Below are 26505 nucleotides of genomic sequence, written 5' to 3' on the forward strand. Positions count from 1 at the left end.
ACTTAACAACCCTGCACCAGGGATAGAATGGGGATAATACCACCTAGTCTCTTCTTTTTAGGTAAAGCAGTGTGTTTTTCATTACTAGGATGCTTTAGGGGAGGGGAGCCAAATAATTAGTTTGTGCTATGGGGGTGCATTGAGTGCAGAGTTAAATTGATTTTGATCACTGGTGAGAAGTAGGGAGAGGGGTTTGGCCCAATCTATGAATCTTATATTAATTATATTGATTACTTAGAATTCCCAGTTATCTCTCTGAGGTTTGATAGGTTCTTGTCCCAAGATCAGGCCTAGTGTTATTAAAATTACTATTTAGTTGGGAACCCTGATGGGCACATTTGCAACACTTACATTTTAGGAACACTTCTGCATTTACAATAGTTAATACATTTAGGAAAGTCACAAATACTCTAACCCAGCAAGGTAGATAGAGGTGATACAGAATGTACATTTGAACATTCATATACTCATACCATCCTTTGGAGAACAACCTGATACGTTAGCCATCACCTTCCTTATCATCACCAGTAGCCATCATCCTGGTATCTCCCAAGGGTTACATCTCTCTTTCCTCCTGCAGGCAGGCTGGGTAACAACTTTTATAATATGTTATGCTGACGCCACGATGTCCGATGCATATTCAGTAGGGGTTTCTTGCCTCTTCCTTATTTGAATTTCCTCGCCCTGCTCATGTTGGGTTGCCCTTCTCCTCTAGGTTAGTATATTAATGATCTCAGCTTATTGTAATATACATCAATTTGTTGCCATGGCCCTCTTGTGGTCAGACTTCTGCAGATGTTCTCTCGTAAGATATCCAAAAGCTGGTGTTAGCTCATGTTCATGTGGTTTGCTGGTGTTGTTATGGACCAACTTCTCCCTTAAAACTCTGTTCCCAGTTCCCCAAAACTTAAGGGCTAGCATTAGGCCACTTATCTGGGCCAGAGTTCGAAGGCTTCAAACCTTATGCTAACTGCTGAAGCCAATGTCTTGTGGGGCAGAGGCCTGTAGGTTCCTTGTGTTACTGCTAAATAAAATAAATGCTAAAGCTAGTTCTATGGGCTACAAGAGGGAGAGTGAATTTCTTTTTTGTGATTGGGGTGAGTTTGGGGGAGTTAGATGAGTTGCTTTTTGTAGGAGTGATTTTTTTTTTTTTGGTGGGAGGGGAAGTTGAATTAGTTTTGGCTGTTTTGGTGATGAATTAGGTGTGGTTGCTGGGAGAGGCAGTGGCATTGTCTTTTGTTACTCCAGAGTGTAGGGCTGGGAGCTGAAATGCGTTTAGTTGCTAGGACATGTTGGGCATTTGGGAAATTGCTTTGGTTTTGGCTGTTGATGTAAGGGAAGTTGAATCAGTTTGGGTTGCTGGGGTTGGGAGTTTGATGGGTGGAGGAAAGAGTTGAATTTTTATTTTTTCACCAAGCTGAGTTGGGGAGCAACCGGGTGAAGGGCACTGATTTGTTTTTTGGTCACTGGTGAGCCTTGTGAGAGGAGGCTGCTGAATTGCTTTTGGACTCTGGCATGGTTTGGGAGTGGGAGAGATGAATTGCTTGTGGTTTCCAGGGTGCATTGGCATTGGAGGGGGGGGGCTAAATGGTTTCAGTTAGATGAGGTCCATTGACAGGGGACATTGATGTATGAATTTAGATGGAGTAAATGGGCCAAAAGCCCCAGGTTTGGGGTTTGGTATAGAGCCTTTGCTTAGTACCATGGCAAACAAACCATTCTAAGGGCTAGTCTACATTGGCAATGCTAAAGCTCTGCCGTGGCAGCGCTTTAATGTGGCCTGTGTGGTCATGGCACACAGAAAGCTGTCCCAGTGCTCTAAAAATCCCACCTCCACAAGGGGCGAAGCTACCACTGCTGGGAGCACAGCTCCCAGTGCTGATGCACTGTCTACATTGGCGCTTTACGGTGTTGAAACTTGCTGTGCTCAGGGGTGTGTTTTTGTTTTGTTTTTTTACACCCCTGAGTGATAAAGTTGCAGCGCTGTAAATTGCCCGTGTAGATAAGCCCTAAGGCTTTTTCACCTTTTTTTAATGATACAGAATAGGCAGGAAAAAAAATTAAAGTATTGGAAATGTAAAGTAAGCTGTAATTTGAACATCCCTTGTTCCCTTTCCTATTAGTTGGAGAGAGATTTTAGGTGGAATCCCACCCCCCACCCGACAGTCTCTTAGATGGTGGTAAAGATAATTATTCTTTTGGGGGGAAAGTGAAGAAGTTAATGGAGATGGGCTGGAGCTAACATTGTTGCCATTGTTAAACTCTAATCCCATTTCTTTAAAACCAAGAGAAACACACATGAAAAGCTTCGATAATAAAGCCTCTATAATCAAAGCTTCTACAGTAAGCACGTTTTTATGTCCTTTGGGGCTAATGCAAGCCAAACAGTTTGGGGATCCTTTGTTTGTTTAGGAAGTAGGGCTGTCAAGAAATTTTAAAAATTAATCGCGATTAATCGCGCTGTTAAACAATAATAGAATACCATTTATTTAAATATTTTTGGATGTTTTCTACATTTTCAAATATATTGATTTCAGTTAGAACACAGAATACAAAGTGTACAGTGCTCAGTTTATATTTTTATAACAAATATTTGCACTGTAAAAAACAAAAGAAATAGTATTTTTCAATACCTCATACAAGTACTCATACAAATACTGTAGTACACTCTCTTTAGCATGAAAGTTAAACTTACAAATGGCACTGTTGTAGCTGGCGTCCCAAGATATTTATATGCCAGTTGTGCTAAAGATTCATATGTGCCTTCATGCTTTGACCACCATTCCAGAGGATATACATCCATACTGATGACGGGTTCTACTCGATAATGATCCAAAGCAGTGAGGACCGACGCATGCTCATTTTCTCCATCTGAGTAGATACCACCCGGAGAAGTTTGATTTTCTTTTTTGGTGGTTCGGGTTCTGTAGTTTTTGCATCGGGGTGTTGCTCTTTTAAGACTTCTGAAAGCATGCTCCACGCCTTCTTCCTCTCAGATTTTGGAAGGCACTTCAGATTCTTCAACCTTGGGTTGAGTGCTGTAGCTATCTTTAGAAATCTCACATTGGTACCTTCTTTGTGTTTTGTCAAATCTGCAGCAAAAGTGTTCTTAAAACAAACAACATGCTAGGTCGTCATCTGAGACTGCTATAACACGAAATATATGGCAGAATGTGGGTAAAACAGAGAAGGAGACATACCATTCTCCCCCCAAGGAATTCGGTCACAAATGTAATTAACACATTTTTTTAATGAGTGTCATCAGCATGAAAGCATGTCCTCTGGAATGGTGGCTGAAGGATGAAGGGGCATACAAATATTTAGCACATCTGGCACGTAAATATCTTGCAACACCGGCTACAACAGTGCCATGCAAATGCCTGTTCTCACTTTCAGGTGACATTGTAAATAAGAAATGGGCAGCATTATCTCCTTTAAATGTAAAAAAAAACTTGTTTGTCTTAGTGATTGGCTGAACAAGAAGTAGGACTGTGTGGACATGTCGGCTCTAATGTTTTACATTGTTTTATTTTTGAGTGCAGTTATTTTTTTGTACATAATTTTACACCTGTAAGTTGCACTTTCATGATAGAGATTGCACTACAAGACTTGTATGAGGTGAATTGAAAAATGCCATTTCTTTTGTTTATCATTTTACAGGGTAAATATTTGTAATAAAATTAATAATATAACGTGAGAACTGTACACTTTGTATTCTGTGTTTGAAAATGTAGAAAACATCCAAAATATGTAATAAATTTCCGTTGGTATTCTGTTGTTTAACAGTGCGAGTAAAACTGCGATTAATCACGATTTAATTTTTTTGAGTTATGGTAAGAATTTCCCTTTAATAGCGCACTAGGATCACCGATTGCCAAAGCTTTAACTGGTATCATCTGGGTCCTGGTGTGCTTCTTTTACCTACAAAACAAATAATAGAAAAATCTTCTCACTTCTCTCGGGAGTGCAAACATTCAATTAACAACTAGTTACACAATTATATTTGCAATTCTTTTCCAGGATTTCCCTCCTATTACTTTAGTTGAGAGATATGAAACCATTTTGATACCCCCTTTTTATATCTATCTATAGATAGATAGTGGGACTGGCTTTATTTTATCTGTCCCTCTTGTGTGTGCAAGTTCAGTTTTATTTTTATTCTCTTTTTTAATATTTATCACATTTTTCAGGGCTATTTTATTAGTTTATTCTTTCTTTTTACCTATTCTATCCTAATGAATACATTTTCATTTTTAATTTAATATCTTTCACTTTCAATTGATTGTTCATTTGGGGTAATATTTCTTAACTAAGCTGGTATCTTTTAACAATCCCAGATTTTTTTTCTCAAGATGCTTCTGGAGCTGTAATGGTGGGGTTTTTTTTGTTTGTTGGTTGGTTGGTTTGTTTGTTTTTTAAATAGGGGGTACAGTATATTTTTGTTGTCCCACTTTTATTCCCTGAATGCTTTGGTTAGTATACAAGGTACCTATCTGTACCTATACATGACATTTTCTCTTTTAATTCTTATGTCACTAGGTTTTCTAACATGAAAACACTCTCCCTTCTTCCAAATAAACAAAGTTCTTATCCCCTCCTAGTGCAAAAAGTAAATTACATTCCTCTTATTCATCATTACACTTCAGATTTTTGATATGCCATTCCCCGTTTTAAAAAAACATTACGCATCTTCTTTTCCAAAGTTTTTTTTATTAAATATAGTTTATTATTTAAACAAATAATGAAAGAACAATTGTAACAATATAAACAAGTAGTAAAAATATTTAACTTCCAAGAGAATCTTTATTTACTAAATCAATTGTAACATTGAGGTTTTGGATAATATCAATATCCATAACACCATAGTTTCCTATGCTCTTTAACAAAAATTACCTTTTAAATCTTTTGTCCCTATTTGGAATCTCATAAAAGAACTTAAGGGGACTAAACTTCTATATCCATTGATCCGAAATATTTTCTTCCATAATACCGGGGAATCATTTCTAAACATTCATTGGTCACTATCTGGGACACTTGGAAGAGAGCAAGTGGCCTCCCTATTCAGATAGCACAACTGGCTATAAACATCTTCTTCAATGACTACTCGAGTCATTGGCCTTCCCCACTCATCAGAAACATTATCACCTCCTGGAAAGAAAGACTTTGCCACTTCCCTTTCTAGACTATTAGCATTACTTCCAATAGGGGAATTCAGAAAAGTTCTCTAGCTCTGTACCAGGGTTAACCCTCTTCCTCTCCCCCAAATGTATAAATACAGGGTTTTTTTTTCCCCAATGCTTCCCAAGCCACTGCTTTCCTGGGCCACGCTGCACAGCCTGCACCTCCTTCTACAAGCAAGCTGCTTCTTGCCAGCAATGTGCATGTCTAGTCACAGTCTATTGGTACTTTGAATCCAGAACCACAGCTATTGCTGCCTGTATGGCAGTTTCCCCTAAGCAGCAATCTTGCTCTTTTAATATTTCAGTTTCCTGCCGCTGCTTATCACAAGTTTGCTGCAGCTTTTCAATCTGCAGTTTATCCTTTAATACTTTTCCTTGTACTGTGGAGTTCTCAGCCTTAAGCTGAGCCTTCTTCCTAAGACAAAGCTCTGGTTGCTGCTGGAGCTGTTGAGTCTGAACTTGGGAAACTCCTAATGTCTTTGCTTTCTCTATCTCCTGTATTTTAAAACCATGCTCCTTAACCACAGTTCAGATATCTGTCCCTGTTATCACAGGCATGCAAGATGTCTTAGCCAACCATCAGTTACTGTACTTGTCCAATACCCTAATTTGTTCTGGGATGTAAGGTTTCTGAGGGAACTCCTCAAGGTTGTTCACCTCATAGTACAAATTGGAGGAATCCTTAACCCAAGGATTGGTCTCTTCCTCTTTATTGTACAAGTCAGGGAAATCACCATCCCAATTCCTCCCTTCTGGCCCCTTTGCTGCCACTATCGCTCCTTTTCTCACTTGCAACTCACTTTTCAGAGCATATTTTTGGCACTGACAGGCCTCGTGGCTAACCTTATTTTCCTCCTCTACATCTGTAAGCACAGCTCTCACTGCAGCTTGCCCATCTAACACTTTTTGTTTCCACTCCTCCACTTCTTACCTTAACTTGTCCTGTTCTATCTGTGCCCCACTTGCCTCTTTCTGCATGGCTATAGCCTGGGCTTCATGTGTTAATGCAGTTTTTCTTGGTGTCAGCCTCTACCTTTAGAATGTCAGCTTCTCCTTTTAAGTTAGCAGCTTCTGCCTCTGAATTAGCTAATTCCTTTTATTTCTCCTCTAATTCCTTCTCTGAGATAACAATTTGGGTAGTCTGCGCTAACATAGTGGCTCCTCACATATCAGCCTCCACTCTTAGACTATTCAATTCCTTCTCTAATTTAATAAACTCCTTTTCTAAATTAATTCTTGTTTTTCCTCTCTTGTTCTAAAATTATCAACCTCTTTGTTCAAAACAGCAGTTACCATTTGTAAACCCTGTAGGGCAGCCTTTTTACTTACCTTTTTGTTTGGTCCTCCTGTACAAATTCCTTTTTTCTTAGGCTTACCCCATTGCTCATATAATTGGCGATATGCATCAGGTCCAATAAAAGCACCAGGCTTCCAAGGGCCATTCTGATATTTTAAAACAAAATTCTCTAACCCCATTTTTCCTAACATAAATTCATTACCATTTAATTTTCCTTCTTTGCTGTCATTTTTTATGTTATTTTGCACACTTAGCCAGATAATAATACCTGAGTCCTAAATTCCCTAAGTAACTCATAGACTATGGCAGGAATGTAGATTATTACTCTAGTTTCTATCCTCTCACTTGCAGGATTGTGTTTTTTGGTTCTCGTCATGACCACAATTATGTTTTCCACAAAAACAACAAAATTGTTATCCATCCCATTAGGGAATCTGCCAGTGTTATACAGATATCCCTTCTCAGTGGGTCTACCTCTGTTTTCCACAAAAACAGTAAACATTTATTTTATCATTCAGTAGCTGTGACCTTTATCCTACTTTTGTAATACACATGCTTAGAAATATCACGTGACCCACAGCTTACAATTCTATATGACCTGCAGCTTCCAATGGTGGATTGACTTTTGCTTATTCAAAATGGAAGCTTGGGACACAAAATGGAGTCTGAGGAATTTCACTGGTATCAGGTGGGGGGCCAGAATTAATTGCTGGGCAGGAGATGGGCAAATGTTCAGAAGCTCTCACCCCAACCAGGGGCTATTTGCCTGTAAATAATGGCAAATAATGCCTGGCTGCTTTTCCTACTTAACTTATCTGAGGGCCCTACAGATATTTTCCAAACTCACTGATGGACAGCAGCTTTGACTTCTGGGTTTGAAAAACCACTAAGCTTTTATTCAACCAGATTAAACATGCAGAGTTTCTTATAAGGTTAATTTCTTGAACAGTTTCCTATCACAGAAGCCAGTTTCAAAGATTACCCAGACACAAAGCTTTGTAGTATTAGGGGATTGTGTTGAGCAGAGGGAAGGAGACAAGGAAACATTAGACAATTAGCAAAATATTTCCAAAGGAGGCAAACGTTAGGGACTTAATTTTCAGAACTGATACTAGTTACCAACTTTAAAAAACTGAAAATGTGTGTGGGGGGGGTTGTTTTTAAATTTACAAGATTGTTCCTAATTTGCCTTCTAATGGAACCTGGGTGAAATACTGGATGTTGGGAGGCTACAACACTCCATAATGCAATGAACTGATAGCTAACTCGGTGAAGGTGAAACTGTGAGTTAAAAGCTGCAGTGCACCAATAATCCAGGACTAGACTGTCCCATATGTTTGTTGGGAAATCTCGTGGGATGCCCATGCCAGCCAATGCCTTTGTCTATTTTTAAAATTCTCCTCTGTGTTTTGAAGGAGAGGTCTGTCTCTTTAAATCATACAGAACCATAGGTTCTTCCATTCTCTTCCTCCTGCAGGGAATGTACTGGGAAGCAACAGCTGCTGCCCCATATTCATGGCAGCAGCATCTCACATTATGCCCCCAGAATGCACTGCAGGAGCTGGAGCCAGAGAACGAAGCTGCCTGAGCCCTGTGCAGAGTGGATCCTCACAGCAGCCTGGGGAGGGTGGAGGCAAAGGGCTGCCTGTCTCTCACCTGAGTCCTGATGGGGAATGGAGAATTTGAGCCTGGCAGGTGGCTGGGCTCAGGATGATCCCTGCAACAGTATCTGTCTTCTGGCAGATGGAAGGTGGGTGACAAGGCTGTGATGGCTCCCTCAGACCTGGTGAAGCAGTGAAGAGTAGCAACTAGCCCAGGACTTAGCCATGAAAAGGACTGCAAATAACTTGGGGGGAGAATAAAAATGGATTTTGGTTGCAGGGGATGAGTTTTTTGGGGAGGGCATTTCATTGGTTTTGGTCACTGGGATGTGTTGAGGCTGGAGGTTTTGTTGATTTTGCTCACAGGGTATCTGAAAGCCCCCCTGCAGTGAGAAATCTATTAATTAATCCAGCTGGGGGACCTGAGAGGAGGTTTTTCAGTCTCCCTCTTCTTGTGGCAGTGATTTGGAATGTACACCTCTCCCCATGCCTAACGGTGGGCACCAGCCTGCTGGGAAGTTCTTCACTCCACTTCCCAACACTCAGGGAGGGACACTGGAATGTGATGGGGTTCTCTGGCCAGGGCATGTGTGGGGCTTGGTGTCAATGAAGATTCAAGAGATCCAGACAAACCAAGTAACCCCAGATAAGACAGCTGGGATTCTTGTACAGGACTTGAAGTGTCTGGTCAGCTGCTCTAGAAAGATGCATGGACCTACCCACCAGGTGGGGCATTCCTGATGATCACGTCCATAAAGGAGCCATCCCTAAACTGTGTCTTTGTAGACTGAATGATGATGATTTACTAGGTTGAAGGAGGAGGGAAAAATTCTTACTGACGCCCTCCTAGGAGTTGTTTTTCCTGTTTGGTGTGAAGTGTGGCACTGTGGATTCTTAATAAATATCACATGCTATGGGAAGGTAGGAGGAGTAGGAAAGAAGAGCAGAAAAGCATTAGATTTTAATTTTCCAGAAATTCAGGAAGGTAGCTTGTAAATATCCACATTAGAATTTGGCCAGGAAATCTGAGTTAATGAGAAAATTACAAGTGGCTGATTTAGGAACAATGGTAATGAGTCCTTATTTGTAAAGAAGGCAGCAAAAGTGATGTTCATTTGGAGAGCATGTTGGCCTTGCAGTTTCCTTTATTCTACTTTCTTGTGAACAGAGTGCTGCTCTTTGAAGCACAGTTGAATTTTTACACCCGTCTTTCTCTGCCCTGCAGTGGAGTGAGAACATAGAGCTGAGCCTGTGCTCTTCCTCAGAGAACTGAAGCCTGCGTGTTCCCACTCTGAACTTCTCAAGAGGCCACGTGCGGGTATTTGCCTCTTCAGGGGAATAACTATTTGTCTTAGTTCTCATGTGTGCGTTTATGAGGTATGTTGTGAGGTTTAACTAGCTCATGTGTGGGAGGCACTTTGAAGCTGAACTGTGGCCTGAGGTTTATAACTGCTAAGAATTACCAGGGTCTCACACACTTTGAAGCTTGTGTAGGCCAAGCTCATTGCACACACAATGGCGCCTTTTATCCCTCCTTTCTCCCACAAGCTCCTCCTGTATCATCCTCCCACCCCTCTCTATTTTAGGGATTCCCTGCATCTTTCCCCTGCCACAGGTTCTGCATGCCCCCCATTCTCATTCCTCTCATACCAGATTTATAACTGAAGAATGGTTACTATGCAAAATGATGGCTAATGACCTCATGTTGCAGTATTTGTGCTCCTTCTTTGTACCTTACTACTACTACTAGCACATCAACAAGAGGACACCCAAGGGAATAAAGTGCTTTGCTGAGCGTCCAACTTCTCCCAGTGTACTGCAGTGCTGCACAGTTGTAGTGCAGTGGAAACAATACAGGATGAGAACAGCTTCCAAAACTCATGCATTCCTACAGGTTCTCACCAGCATGTTGAGAAGGAGTATAATGAAGAAGGCAGATTCTCCAGCAGTAGAAAGAAACAGAGATACCAGAGAAAGAGTTGTTATATTAAATGATGGGCTAAGTGCACAGAAAAAGAAAACGAATGTGTAATATTCTAGACCTTTCTGTGTGGTGGAACTTTTTGCAATTAGGCACTATTTAATATTTCTTTGAAACTGATATACAAGGGGCAGTGTGACAAAAACATATAAACTACCTTCGGTATTTGACCATTTGCAAGGCTTAGCCAACATTTACCTGTACTCTGAGCTTGGCTACCAGCTGACATCTTTATCAGATAGGACACCCTATGTTGACAGTGATGAAGTGTGAGATCTAACATCGGTTAATACCATGCTGTTGAAGAGGCAGTGTTACCCCAAAAATGATTTGGGGGAACTGCTATAATCTGCCTATTGCCCCCTTAGCCTGTTCTTCCCAAGGTAAAAGTTTCCTGGAGTTGTTAAGGAAACACTAAAGGACACAGATATAACCTTCCGATAAAGTAATTGACACAGGCAGTATTCTTTCTAATAAAAAGATACTTTATTTTAAAATAACTAATAATCCCTACTACAATATGATCTAAAAATCCTAAACAAGGCACAAAATCCCTGAGACACAAATCCCTTAATACAAATTAAACAGCACTTAAACTACAATTGCATATAGTTCAAATGATTTTAAGCAAGTGATCTGTTGCAAGTGTCCAGTTTGCAACAAATTGCTGACAGCAGATCTTAAATTGCTTTAAAATTACATAGACAAAATATAGTTAATGCACACACGCATTAAATACTACATAGCATCATAAACTATACTTGTACTAAACTATACTTAAAAGATTATTAAGCTTATTCTATAAATCTGTTGCTGCTTTCTTTTAAAAATCAAATCACTGCTGCTGTTCAGCTCCTGGTCAGTCAGCTCTCCTCCGCTTTCTTTGCAGTAGCTTTTGTATGGCTTTTCTTGCTGGCTCTCCCTGCATGCCCCTCTCCTTCTCAGACTCCGCTTCTGGATTCCAAAACTGTTGCTGGGAGTTGGCCTTTTAAGCTACATTGTAGCTCTTTCTTTACATACCTTCCTAGTCTTAGACAGTTACCTCACTCGCACTTGCTCAAACCTGACCATTACCTCAGAATTCCGAATGACAGTTGTGACCAGTATGAGTGGGTTCTGACCAGTTAGCTGCTTAACTGACTGAACTCTGTCACCCCTTACTGCACATGCCCAATAGTTGCCAATCTTGCACATGCTTATTGCTGTCCTTACCTCAGAGCTGTGATTCTGCCGAGCCCCCACACCCACACTTGGCTTTTTGCCAGGGCACCTTCCCCCCCCCCCTCCCCCCCGAAATCCTAATTTTTTACTGAGCATGCTCAGGGTCCACAGCATCCATCTCAGGGTGGAGTGATTTTTACTTATTCAGAATGGAGTTCAGAAATACACAGAGACTGGAGAATTTTCTCTGGTAATATTCCCCTTCTTGAGGGTGTGATAATATCTATTATCTGAAAATTGCCACAAGCTTTTAACAATTACATTACATAAACACTTATAAATGGTAACTTACCATTATGTAACTAAATCTTAAACTTAAACTATTATATAAACACATTTTTACAATCATTACAAAAAATTTAAGATTGCTTATGTTGCTTTCTTTTAAACTTTCACACAAAAACAGTGAAATGCATTTGTTTACAGTTTTTAAGTATTCTTAACAGGTTTGCCTTCAATTTTCAACTTTTCCTGAACCATTTTTAGACCTTTTAACAGACTGTTTTCAATTTCTAATCCTCTCTGGGCAAATTGGAATTTAAATAAAATTTTCCTGGTCCAACGTATTATTATTACAGATATTACACAAACAGTATGTTTCAGTTATCCATACAATATGGTGTAGCATTTTATTTAAAATTCCAGTGGCAACAGGTGACCATCCCAAAAATGCCTCTCACCAATTGTGTTTTGTATCTTTTTACTTGTTCCACAATTTGTTTAATTTCATCAGTTGAGTGATGTACAGTGATCATAGTTTTACATGCATTTTCCTCAGCCTTTTGCAAGTATCTTTGCAAATCAGAATGGTTTAGCAATTGTTTAACTAAACTGATATTCATACTCAGTGGCACTGGGTTGACACTTTATACTTTTGGTCCTTAACTTCCTTATATTCAACTTCAGGTAATGTAAAATTAAAATCACATCCAATCACTGAAACTTTATTACATAAATATTGATTTTCATAAGGATTATGTCTTATATTAAACAAATAATTAACATTAAACTGTTCTGCATCAACTTCTAATACATACACTTGTATTTCCTATATACACAACCACAGATCCAGTGTTAGAAAATGGATTTAGTTGACAATGGCATTTTCCTTTTTTCTGGATTTAAACAGATATCATAAGATTGTATAACATCATTATTACAAATATATCCACGTCCAAGTTCTTCCATACAAGTTTTAAGGTCTACTGTTTTCCATACGGTGGTTTGATTTATGGCCCATAATTTGTGTTCCATTGGTTGCATTACACTATAATTGACATTTAATCCCAATCCCATAATAGGGGATAGCCATTCTATTTGAACATAAGACATTTCATTTTGTTGCACATTATATGTAAAATTTATCATTTTCCACCAAGAATATAAATTTTGCTCCTAGACAGTAACATGTTTCAACATGATACTACTTATTTCAAAATGGCAAAATACCACTTATAATCAGGAATGGAATATCTTTTACCAAACCATTGGTCCATGTTTCTGCTTGTATGCAAGCTAGTGCCATAGACACGTTGCTTTGAAGCACTTTTGTTGTTTGTAACAGTACTAAAACTACTTCTTGCAACTTCTTCCAGCCATGGAGTAGACTAGCTATCAAGTAATGACCAGCGCTTATTTCATTTAGGGGTATTTTTAGGGGTTTAGACAAAGCACCTAAATGCTGTTCTATTGCATCTAATTTATAAGCCAATACTCCCTTGTCGATACTGTTTAGCACCGTAAGACCTGTTTCTGCTCCTCCTGAAACTGTACCAAATAAATCTCTTTTGAATCTTTCAGTAGAAAGCTTTGGTAAAATCTCTGAGTTTGGCTTTGCACCCATCTTTTCCATTCCTTAAGCAATGGTTTTATATACTTTGCACATTGTGGTTGTATGATTGAGATGTTCATGGGGGTTAAGTCTAGCACACTCCATTTTTAAGGAATATTTGGGCTCTAATATTAACTGTCGTTTGACATCTGCTTTTACCACATAAGGACCAATTTTCACTTGATTTGGCTTGGATATCCATACTACAGTAAAAGTTTTATTAAAACCATAAGAACCAATATATGGACCTTCTCATTATAGCTGTACTGCCCTCCCACCAATATGAAAACACAGTTTGAGTCTTATCTTTTTCATAACCACTACCCTGTTCTATTAGCTGACTAAATCAAGGGCCTTGTAAACTTAGCTGTCCCTTTTTGGTACAACCTTCTGCTGAGATCTACACTGAACTACTACCCTGCAATATCTGCCTTGTGAGTAAACATTATTAAATATGTCATTCTTTATACTCAGATCATTATGAGCCCACCTTATTAATATAGTTTCTTTTCCCTCTTTTATCCACTTAGGGGAATACCATGCTATACAAGTATATTGGGAAATTGAAGGACATGGATTTTTCCATATGGGATAAGAGTAGTAGTGGTTGGATTAATTGTGACAACCAGGAGACTAGTGGAGCAGGCAACTATCCCAGAACCATCTCTTAACCTACACTGCCATTGTCCTGACTGAACTGTTTTATTCCTTTTTCTTCTATAAATCAGTGACCTCAGAACATATAGACAACAATTTAGGATAATTTATCATTAATAGCTATCTAGGTAGTAAAAAAATAATAAAAAAAAATCTCTAATAAACTGTTTAACCAATCGCTCCCCATAATTTTTTGTTCTGCAAATCCACCATGGCATTTAAGGTCTGTAAAATGTCTATGCTCATTACCCCAAATCTTTTCTATCCATGATTCCAACCCTCCCATACAAGGTTGCTGCTCCAACTTGTAGCTCAATTGTTTTTGATAATCAGGATCACCTCCAATGCTCCATTGAAGCCCGTTGCATGCATATAGCCGGTGATAGGCCAAAATAAATACCACTTAGATTTCAGTGCATTGATTATTGTAGTACCAGCTCCTGTATCTATTAGCATTTTTGTAACCACAAGTCCATCCTCGATTGTTACATTTACCAAGGGTCATCCATAACCATACATCTTAATACCTGCAATTGGCCAGGAGTACAGTCCATAATAAGTTGGTACCCTAAGTTTTCCCTAATAATAAAATTACTTCTTATGCAACCTTAAATCTACCTTCTAGTTGCCTTATTATACATACTAGCCTGAATTATCAAAATAAAATAACTTATCTTATTTTCCAGAGCACATCATTCACAGTATCTATTGAGCAAGGCAGTTGATTGATTAAAGCCTGTGTGCCCCTGTCCTGCTCCCTCCCACCGCCCACCTCCCCCACTGCTGGGATCTCTCCCCAGCCCCATTCATCTTTCATCAATTTTGTTATAATTTTTGGATGCAATTCCAAAGATTGAAGTTCTTTAGATATTGAATGCTTCACAGAAGGGAATCCAAATACTGAGATTTTCAGAGGGGGTAATACAGGTTCAAGGGAGGAGGGTTTTAGCAGCAAGGAACCAGGGAGAAGAGACTGAAGTAGTGAGGATTCACAAGGAGAAAATTCAGATAACAAAGAGTTAGTAGGGGAGAATAGATCACAATTAAGATATGGTTACAATGAAGGAAGTGATTCAAGGAATGAGGGTTCTAAGAGAGTAAATGTCCATTCCTGATTCTGTTCCTGAGTCTCCTGCATCTCTTTCCCTCACATTTTTTCTCCTTCATTGCCTTTTCTCTTTATCTATATTTAGAATGTAAAAGAATACACTTATTCTTTTATATAACACTACTTATTATACTAACCTTATAATTAAAAAAACCCAATTCCCTATTTCTATGCTATATTACACATCCAACCCAACTAAGGTTCTCCCCCAGAATTCCCTTTCAGAACTTTAACTGAGAAGAAGAAAACTATTTTGACACTCCTTTCCCCCCGTCAAATGTTAACTGATATACAGTGGGATTAGCTTTACTTGCAATTGTGACAGATCCTACCCACACTGGACTGAGGACATGGGCTTTTTCTGGCCACGACTCCCGGGGGGGGGGGGAAGGGGGACGTGGACAGGGGTAAGGAGGCCGAAGCTGTGGCTACAGCTGTGGGAGGGTCTGGGGCCAGGAATGGGACCAGGAATGGAGCCACAGCCAGAAACTGAGGCTGAGTATGGGGCCGGGGCCAGGATCGGGGTTGGGTGGCGTTCCCTCACAGCCCTCTGTGGGGCCTGGGCCCCACTGTGTCCCCCAAGCACTCCAACTTGCCCCCCTAGGGGGACATGGCCCACAGTTTGGGGTCCTCTTCCTTAAAGGGTGAAGAATCGTAAATTCAGCTTCCTCATAGTCAGCTAGCTCTTGGAGCAATTCGGCAACCTAATAGTGCAATAGTCTCTTCCAAGCTAAACTCCACAATAGGGCCAAGATTTTTTGCTGTCTGTTTTGGTAGGGGACAACATTTTTGCCTTTATTTTCTTTTTATCCCTCTTCCCTTCATTCTCCTTTGCTGGTCACCTTTTGCCTGAGAACCATTGTCAGAGAAGGTTTCTACTGATACCTTCTCAAGTTTTTTTTCTTGAGGGTGGCTACCCTTTCCTCTGTATTTTATATACAGTTTTATTCATAGTGGCATCTGAATCATTAAATATTTTCACTGTTGCCAAACCTAATTCTAAATTTTGACCTAACTCTGATCATCCAGACTCAGATCCCAAGTTATACTTGGCTTTGGTTTTCCCTTTACCTGCTGTTTCCTTTCAGGAGAGCACGTCATAGAATCCCCTCCTGGAAAGAACGATTTCACCTAGTATTACCTCCATGCAGGAACCATGTGAAAATTTTGGTCCATCGTTTTCTTCTTGCGTAAAAACAGCTTCTAATGTCCACTGGGGTTTGTGTGAGCCATTGCAGAAGGATAGCTTCCCAGTTTTTTTTCAATAATGAGTCTGATCCTGATAGTGTACAGTGCTTTGAGAATATTAGAATATGACTAGGGTCCTACATACAGCCACTGCTGCATAATGGGTTTATTCATGCCACCCTATGAATTCTCTTCAGATGGGAGCCTGTGTTCTGACCTGCATTGATAGGCACCGAACTGCATGTCTGCATGATATCCCAAGTCCCAGTTATGCTCTGATGAGCACATGAAGCAATGCAATTAGGAGACAGCTAAATCATACCATCAGGGTTTTGCTTTTTGAAATAGATAACACATCCCTGCTGAAATATCACTAATTAGGTGAAGGAATCTCATGGGTGGAACTCTTTAGACATCAGAAAACTAAGTACAAATAACAATTCATGGGTTGGGCAGTAACCAATAAAAAATACAGGAATTAATTGCTAGAACCGTAAACTTATTTTTTCTCCCTTTAACTCTCTAACCTTCTGAGATAAAGGAAACCAGTTGCAGTTGGAGACATAATCATTCCCTGCATGCACCCAAAACTCTGCCTCTTAAATTACCACCTGCCAGAAGTGGGGAGATCCCCATACTTGCCATGTGAAGATAGCTGACAGAAACTATTTCTGCCAATGTTGTGGGGCTGACTCCTGAAAGTGGCAGATAGGACAGGAATGGCAAAATGTATTTGTTTTCAGGTAGATGGCAACTCTCTAATCCATGCTTTAACTTGAGCCTTTACAGACCCCTCCCCACACAAAAAGAAAGGAATACCCAATGTACTTGCAAAGTAGATCTTGTGTACTTGCTGAAATGGAAGAGGGTCTGCTTTAAATAAAGAAAGTCTCTTCTTTCTAGATAGAATGGTTAGACTGAGGCCTCCTGGGGGAATGAACTCTGATCTGGTCAACAGCCTGATGCTGGATTCCACATCCTAAAAGGACAGAAATAGAGAACTAAATTTTCAGCCAAAGTTGAAAAATCCCATTCCATACCCTATATAGATCTGGAATCTAATCTGCCCATCACAGCCATAGAAATCCACTCTCCTTCCCTCAGACTCCTAATACATTCCATCATGTTTTAGAGGAGAAAATGCAAAGCCTCTCTGCCCAAGGAGGGCAGAAGTAACAAGTAAAAGATTGCAGTAGGCAGCAGTAAACTCCAGAAATAAGGAGCTCTCTATAAACATTGCATACATATTAATAAGTCAGCACTAGCAGGCTCACTCACAATGGACAAGTCCCATTAAATTAGAATTGTTGGATCTGGCCATAGGTCGGATAATGCCCTGAGTGAGTCAAAGTTTGGTGTGTCCTTAGAATGGCTGTAGGCTCTAATTCTGAATTTTCATTTTCAGCACCCAAAGCCCTGTACAAATTGGCAAATAGCAAACCCGTTTCTGAGGTACACTCAGGGAAGAATGTCTGAGACTCTGAATACTTACTGGGGGGAAGATGATGGTCAGCTGTGATTCAGGAAAGCCCCAGTCTAGAATGTGAAGTTGGTCTGGGGTAAAATAAGGGTCTTCAGCTGCCAGTGACGGTGCAATAGCTGTGATGGTGGAGAGCTCAGCCCTAAAGAGAAAGAGAGTTGAATTGTTAGTTGCTGCAGAGCTAACCCCTTTATCAGCTCTGCCAGTCAGTATTTCACTCATAACTGTATCAATCCTCCTCCCTTCTCTAATAAAATGTGTATTGCTTTAAAGGAAGCTATACAAGCATCTTCCATCTGGTAAGGGGGAAGAAACAGCAGGCAAAGAACTAAAGGAAGGGGAATAATGGGCTTTAGATGTTTCACCTGTCCCTTGTCCACAGAGATTGTAGGGTCTCCAAGTAGAGACCTTGCTTTCGTTCTTCTCTGTAAAGCACCATTGGAACTATATAAATAAGGAAAGGGTGGGGGCATTGCTCTAATTATGGATGTTAAGATGTGGAGTCATGGCCAGGGCTATTTAGCGGTCAGACAGTGCACAAGCTGAGAGAGTGAAAGTGGAGCTTTCCTACAATGCCTGGAATGAGAGAACTGTCTTGCATTTTCAGGAAGCTGGCAGCACTATTCCTCACATGCATTTGGACCCTTACAGACCCTCTCCCACACACAAGCTAGAATTAAGGAGAACTTGACTACTCACTGAAGCGGGGGGAGAGGGGGAGGGATTGGAATTACATGTCCATCCCAAACTTCATGGGGCCAATGACTGAATGTGAGCATCTGAGCTCTCTGCTAATGTACAGTATGTCCTAAAATAAGAGAAATAGATACAAAATATTATTAGCAGCTGAACAATCTCCCCACTTGTCCCCAATCTGCCATATTGGTCCCTGTTAATGATCAGTTAAATTCACCTGTGCCAGTACAATCTGTTTAAATCCCCTTTTGCCTGCTTCCAACTTTTAATAAAATCCATAGTTCGAAGCCTTTCAGTCTTTGTTGTGGTAGTAGAAACAAGGCCAAAATGCTGGTGTGAAGAGAAAATAAAAAGCTTAATCTCCTGGCTTTGAATGATTGTAACTGCAAAAAATCCACTATGCACTGAACTGCCGCAAGGGATTTGGCTGAACTGAGCAAAATGGAAATCCCAGTTCTTATCCAGCCTGAAGTCACTGTCACAATAAGCAACCACCACAGAATTGCAGCTTTTATTCTATTTCTGAAGCCAGCAGCACAACTGTACAAAGAGCAGGGGGGAAATGAGAACAGCACACACAACAAGTTAAACAAGAAGAGCTGTCTGGAATTGGCTAAAGACCTTTTGTGATAAAATGGAGGGCTGGTGAGAAGATTCCCATTGTGAGAGATTATCAGGTGCATAGACCAAAGTTCTTGGAGCAGAGTTACATATAAGATCTAAGAACAGAATTGATATGAGAAGTGAAGGATAAGAATGAGACCCCCAGATTCTTCTGTTTCATGAAATGGATAATATAGCAAGAATTTATCTCAAGGGGAAAAGGTAGACGATGGAGGGTCCTGGCCTATAAAGAGGACTTCAAGCTTTGGCTAGATTTAGCATCAAACATTTTGTGTAGTCAGTTTACGACATCAGCCAGGTGGCGTGAAATGCCTGGCCACTGTCCTGTGAGATGCTAACACACAGATCTTTCAAGCCCTCTGTGCACAGGTTTCCTATTGATGCCAATATGTGGGGGCACCAGTTATGAGTGTTTGTGTCCAATAGGTCCATAAAGGTCAGACTCTTTGGCCTTTTTTCCAGAAGCCCCTCCTAAGTCCACACACGACTGCTAAGAAGGTGAGCTCTGCAGTGTGCAGGGGGATGCATAGGCTCCCTGTGCAGCTTCCCAGCTTCCCGAGCCTTTGGAGACCAGAACTGTGGTAGCTCCATTGTGCTTTTGCCCTTCTGTGGCACTGAAGGAAAACACATAGCTAGAACTCCATTTTTAATGTCTCTGGATACTTTGTTAGAAGGAACACTCACTATTGAAGTAAATGAAATGTATAGTTCTTGGGTCTTCACCTGTAAACCTTCACTCACATGAACAGTTCATCTGAGGAGGGAGCTACTGTTATGACTGCCATGGCTTAAACACCTAGGGCCAGATCCTCAAAGGTATTTAAGCACCTAACTCACCTTGAATCAGTACCTAAATACCTTTGAAGATTTGGGTCCTATGTGTACAGGTACTTTAGAACAGAGCAGCATTCTGCATCTCTCTAGGAGGCAGGTTATGGATTGTAGAGTTAGTATAGACCTCCTATCCTGAAAACACATGTACATACTTTAAATTTAAAGCATGTAAGTCATCAAATAGACCAGAAAGAAATTAGCTAATGCAAAAAGCATCTATCCTCAAAAGAATTTCTTCCTTTCCCCTTTATAATAAACATGAAATAACTTATTTACAAAGCGGAATGACTTTGATAACACTGAAGGCTAGGTGCCCTGCTCAGAATTAAATATTACACCTACAGCAGGGCAAGAGTGGAAGAAGTATTGTTTCTAAGGAAAGTTACATACATCCACACATCAAGTACATCGGCATTATACAAAGAAAGAACCAAAGTCAATTCTGTGTTAAAGCCAATGTCACATAGACACTTAACAAAATCATAAGTTTTATATAAGTCTAATATTTCAATTATTGTTCAAATATCAAACGTACACGATCAATATCCATTGATAGATCTTCCATATAGGAGATACTTCTATCAGCTGTTACACTAAATGAAATAGCAGTGCTACTGAACAATAAGAAATTAACAGAGATTAATCTTTCTGGAACTAATTTGTAAATAATGGCCCTAATACTCAGCTCCAGCTGAGAAGCATGAGGCAAGATGGGTTTCAGCCACCTGTGCACTGCCCCCCATCCCGTGGCTGCTGTGCTGCAGGGATCACTGGGATATTCAAGCCATGTCCCCTTTCCCTTAATCACTCCCCCATCCACTGGCCACAAGGAAGGAGTGGCATAGCAGCCAGCATGGCATGAGGATACCCCCCAAGAATCTCCCTGCAGCGGAGTTACCCTCCAGTTGTCATCAAAGTGCCAACAGTGTTCCCACAAATCAGGTATGTTCTATCTTTTCCTAGTGCAGGGGAGAGTCTGGTCTCATATCCATCAAGGACCAGTCCAAATCTCTAGTATTGAATAGAGCAACATGAAAATGTGTTCACTTTACCTACCAATTTGTTCTAAATGGTGCCACTCTGGCCAGGGGGTTCATTTCCAGAGCCACACTCCCTTTGGGAGATTGGGGAATAAAAGAGTAATGGTTAAGAGGCAAGGACGAAAAATCCCACCTGATTACTTCCTTGTCACTGGAAGAGGAAAAAGGTCTTACTTATGGTGCCAGTCTGGTTACGGGAGAACCCATTCTGGACTGAGAGCAAAGGTATTTACCCTTTTATATTATAACAAGTATGTCTGAGAAATATTCCTCTAAGTGCAGCCCAGGGTACACTTGGTACAGTAAGGTTCTACCAGTCCTTTGGACTGGTCAGTCCCTTTAAACTATAGCCTAAGCACATACAAAATCTAATTGCAGGGTGGAGGCTAAAAAAGTTCTCTGAATCTTTTCATTTCATGCTAAACATTATGCTTTTCCAAACTCTGAACCTCCGGGATCTGACCAATTGTCTGGAAATAGTATAACTGTTTTTTCTTGTAAAAGCTTTGGCAGCAATATCTTGAGAAAGTATCTTGTGCACTTTGCACTTTTAGGAACACGTCCTGTAATTCTCAAACTAGTGGAGGCAAAAATATTAGGCAAGTATTTCAGTGTTTTTAAAGACGCTTGGGTAGTTTGAGAGTGATTACTTCTTTCAAAATGGTTCCCCATCCCTTACTATTATGTGGATTCACCATTACTGTTACACACATTTTTATATTATAGACCTACCTTTGGAGGAACTGAGGGCCAAATTTTTAAGATATTTAGTCACCTAGTGGGGTTTTCAAAAGTACCTAGGTGCCTAAAACCAATTGAAATCAATGGGAGTTAGTTACCTACATGCTTTTGAAAATTCTACTTTGCACCTAAATACCTTTACAAATCTAGCCCTGGGACTCTTCCGGCTAGGCACTTGTAAAAGGGTGGCCTGCCCCTTTAAGGGCCAGAGGCCTGTGGACTGCCAGTCAGTTTACTAATCAGATGCAACTGAGAAGTGGACAGGTGTTCCTTAAAAAATGCTACAGGAGTGGACTCAATGGACATGAGAGCTGCCAGGGGGAGAGTGTCTTCTGTTGCTCTCCTTGAAGAGAGAGGGCTGCTGAAGAGAAGTACAGAAACTCCTCACTTAACGTTGTAGTTATGTTCCTGAAAAATGCGACTTTAAGCAAAACGATGTTAAGCGAATCCAATTTCCAATCTATATAAAATGTCTTTTGTCTGGTGAAAAAAAATTTCCCTGGAACCTAACCCCATCAGTTACATTAATTCTTATGGGGAAATATATATATATATATATATATATATACATACACATACACACACACACACACACACACACACACACAGAGAGTGTAAGTTTTAATCAAACAATTTAATACTGGTACACAGTGATGATGATTGTGAAGCTTGGTTGAGGTGGAGGAGTCAGAGGGTGGGATATTTCCCTTATTGCTAAATGATGAACTAGCAATTGGATGAGCCCTCAAGGGTTAACTCTCACAACACTCTACAAGGCAGCAGGAAAGGAGGGAGGGCAGACAGAGACGTGTCCCCCCTGCTCTATAGAAGATCGGGTAAGCTGGGTGCAGGAGCATGGGGGAGGGGGAGACACCCTGACATTTGCCCCCCTTTATCTCCCTCCCCCCGTACAGCAAGCAGGAGTCTCTGGGAGCAGCTTCAAGGCAGAGGGCAGGAGCAGCACATGGCAGTGGGGGGAGGGACAGCTGAACTGCCTGCAATTGATAGCCTGCTGAGCAGCTTCAGCACAGGGAACTTAGAGGAGTGGGGAGCTGATAGGGGGGTTGTCGGTCCATCCTGGTTCCAAGCCCCCACCAGCTAGCTGCAATGGGCTGCTCTTCCTGCAAGCAGTGGACAAAACAGGCGGCTGCCAAACAACATTAGAAGGGAGCATTTCACAACTTTAAACGAGCATGTTCCCTAATTGATCAGCAACTTAACATCGAAACAACATTAACCAGGATGACTTTAAGTGAGGAGTTCCTGTAAAAGGCCAGACCACAGCCAGACAGCTGGGGGAGCAGGTTCTAGCCCAAGAAGAGGCAGACAAGGGGAAGGACTCCAGGGAAGAGGCTCTGAGGGTCAGTGACTCAGAGGGAGCTGGGCCTCTGATGACTCAGCAGTCTATGAAAAGAGCGGTAAAAACTCTGTCGAACATGGGAGGGGTAGCTGGCGGTGAAATGTTTGTAGAGAATTGAGCTCAAGAATGGTAGAGGTTATATTCTGTTAATTTGGCTAGTGGAACTGATGACGAGCCCAGGTGGGATAGAAGATCTTGCTTATTGCTTTTGATTTGTGGGATATATCATTTGGTTTGGACTTTGCTTATCTCAGAAAGGGGATGGAATTGAATGTGACCTGGCTGGAGGGCCGAGTCCCCACCCTAGACAACCAGAGTGTGAAGGAGGAGATGGGGTGAAGTTTTTGCAGTGCTGGGCCCTGTCATGAGGGGGTATCTCTGGAACGGTGAGTCTTGTAACAGCACTGCTGTTCTTGAATGTTTCCTTGACATTTTAAAATATGAGAACAGGGTGAGGAAAACATTCCTCATACCCACCTGCTGTTTCAGTGAGCATTTGAAGGCTTCTGACAACAAGTACTTATACCCTGAGCCTGACAGCGGATATCTTTATCAGATAGGACACCCTGCACTGAAAATGCTGCAGCATGAGTTTTAACATCAGACAATGCCACCCTGTTAAGGTAGAGGGGTGTGTGTTTGGTGACAAGGTAACTTACTTCCATTACAGAACTTGGAATAGACAGAGGGCAAACTGTACAGGTGGCTAGGTAAGGAGGAGACGAATATCTGCAGTGTGGTTATGACATAAGTTGGGGAGCTGAAGAAAATGAACTGTTGGCTCAGTGAGGACGGGCTACTCACTGCACTGTGGTTACTGAGAACAGTTTTAGCACAGACAAGTTTTCTGTCCTAGCAGAGAGAAGCATCTTACAGCATTCCTAGTGCAGAGATTGATTCACTACAGTTATACTCAAAAAGAACAGGAGTACTTGTGGCACCTTAGAGACTAACAAATTTATTTGAGCATAAGCTTTCGTGGGCTACAGCCCACTTCATCGGATGCATGCAGTGGAAAATACAGTAGGAAGATATATATACACAGCGAACATGAAACAATGGGTGTTACCATACACACTCTAAGGAGAGTGATCAGTTAAGGTGAGCTATTACCAGCAGGAGAGAAAAAAACTTTTTGTAATGGTAATCAAAATGGTCCATTTGCAGCAGTTGACAAGAAGTTGTGAAATGGACCATTTTGATTACCTCTACAAAACGTTTTTTTCTCTCCTGCTGGTAATAGTTCACCTTAACTGATGACTCTCCTTAGAGTGTATATGGTAACATCCATTGTTTCATGTTCTCATTTGTAGATAGATATATCTTCCTACTGTATTTTCCACTGCATGCATCCGATGAAGTGGGCTGTAGCCCACGGAAGCTTATGCTCAAATAAATTTGTTAGTCTCTAAGGTGCCACAAATACTCCTGTTCTTTTTGCGGCTACGGACTACCATGGCTGCTACTCTGAAGCTTATAGTTATACTGACTGTCAGGCCATTTCTACAGATCAAGCCTGGGAGCATCATTTTCACAAACTCTGTCAGAAGAACCAATGCAGTGAGTCCCTAAAGCCCCAGAATTCTGCACACTGCTCCATATGGGACTAATCCTTTAGCATTAATTTGTCACGTAAATGATACGTCAGGAACATTTCAGAGGTGAAAGTACAGTGTCATGGCACTCTCTAGTTCCAGAGACAAAAACCAGCAACTTTTTACCGTGTAAGTTTCAGATTTTGTTTTTGGTACAAAGCACTAGGTTGCAGCCAGGCCATTCCAATGATGTTGATTGCATGTAGTCCCATCCCCTGTTTGTACAGTATTTATAAGTAATTATTAGATTATATGGTATTCAAAGTTTAAAGTTCTTCCAGTTGTTTTTGTATACAGATAAAAAACAATGTCCCATTTTTTATAAACCATGGCATTCGAAGTGCAACCCTCTGCAATGACTGGCTCTGCTTTTAGATCTTTTACAGGCTTCTCTGATACCCAGTGGAGAAGATCCAGGTTTGGCTTAAGGAGTCCTGATGCAGTCCAGTAGTGCTGGTTTTGATCTGAGAGAATTTAGATGGATTTTTATCCCCGATAGCATCTTTGTGCTGGTATAGTATAGAGTTTGCAGGGAAGGAGAATTGTATTGGCTCAGAACTGCAATATATTTTACTGTTGTCTGACTTCTGTGTAAGTATTATGACTCTCTCCCTCTGTGGGTGAAATATGGAGGATTGTAGACCTGCCAGGCATCATGTGGTGGAATTTGAAATGGCATGGCCATCGGTACCCTCCATTGTGGTGTTTAGCTCTCTCATCTGGTGACTGCTGGGAAGCTAAAAACCAACAAACAGGAACTTAGTAATAGCTTTAAAAAGAAGGAAGTTTCAGAGTCTTTGCTCTGATGAGACATCAGAGACAAATGGCTTTTTCTTTCTATTGTAAATGGATTTCTTTGTATGAAGCACATTTCCCATGGTATTATCATTGTGTGGTGTATAGGTATCCATAGAACTATAACCAGCTATGGTACAACAGCCTCCTCGGAGACAATATTTAGAAAAGGATAGGAATAAAAACCCTGATGGAAGCGTCTCTACTATGTTTCAATGAACTGGGGAGGGCATTCCATGAAGATGACCTGCTGGAAACTGGGAAAACAGATGATCTGAGAGAGTTTGAAAGTCACTTGGCTTTTCTTGGATTGTAGCAGAACATGTGGGTCCCCAGGAAGAAATATGATCCGGCTTGATCTTTTATATCCTCCGTCCCTCCCCTTGTGCACCCGTCATTGCTACTTACTTTAAAGGTGGCCTGGACCCACACACAGCCTGTTTCTATATCTCCATGAGGATCCTGAAAGAGGAGGGAAAGCAGAGTTAATATCACACAACCTAGGATTATATTAGTCTGCTAAACATCAAATTTTTGGGGAGAGGGGTTCCTTGATCCTACAAAGACAATGAAATCTCAAATTTTGACATATTCACTAGGTATAATTCTCCACCTAGAAGACTTGCAGGCGCTCACACAGCCTCCTTGATTCTAAAGTATTGTTAGAAAAATAAATCACCTTAGTGATTGAAGTGCTGAATTCCTCATTCTCATCTTCATTAATGACTGTACGTATTTCTCAGTTATCCATGCCCATAATAACTCAGCAAAAGATTGTTTGCTTTTTCTTATACTATTTACATCTCATGTGTACCAAACACCCCTAGTGATTTAGTGGTATAGCATCACTTCTCTTTAGAGCAGAAACCAATCCTGGCAGTGTTATATCACTTTCCTTTGCAGCAGAAAACAAAACCAACTTCAGCCTAGTAGCAAATGTTTACAAACCCCACGCTGCCAGTACAGACTGTGCATCTCAGCAGATCTACTTTCCCCTCATTAGCTCCCCCAGCAAAAGTGATTGACTCCCCTCCAGAAAATAGATTCTGAGTGTAACCCTGGGGTGGGGGTGTAGCTTGAAACTCAAGCATTTCCCACAAAGAGCACAACAGAGGCAAAGACTGTAATGGCAACTAAGACTACCTACCTTGCCTGTGCCTGAGGGCCACAAACAGCCTCTAGGGGGCTGGACCAAAAGTCTGATTGACAAGCAAGATAACCAACTGCAGCCCCTGGAGAATCTGCACATGCCTGAGACAATCCTAACATGTGAGAG

Source organism: Chrysemys picta, chromosome 7, assembly GCF_011386835.1.
Source record: "Chrysemys picta bellii isolate R12L10 chromosome 7, ASM1138683v2, whole genome shotgun sequence".
NCBI classification, from domain to species: Eukaryota; Metazoa; Chordata; order Testudines; family Emydidae; genus Chrysemys; species Chrysemys picta.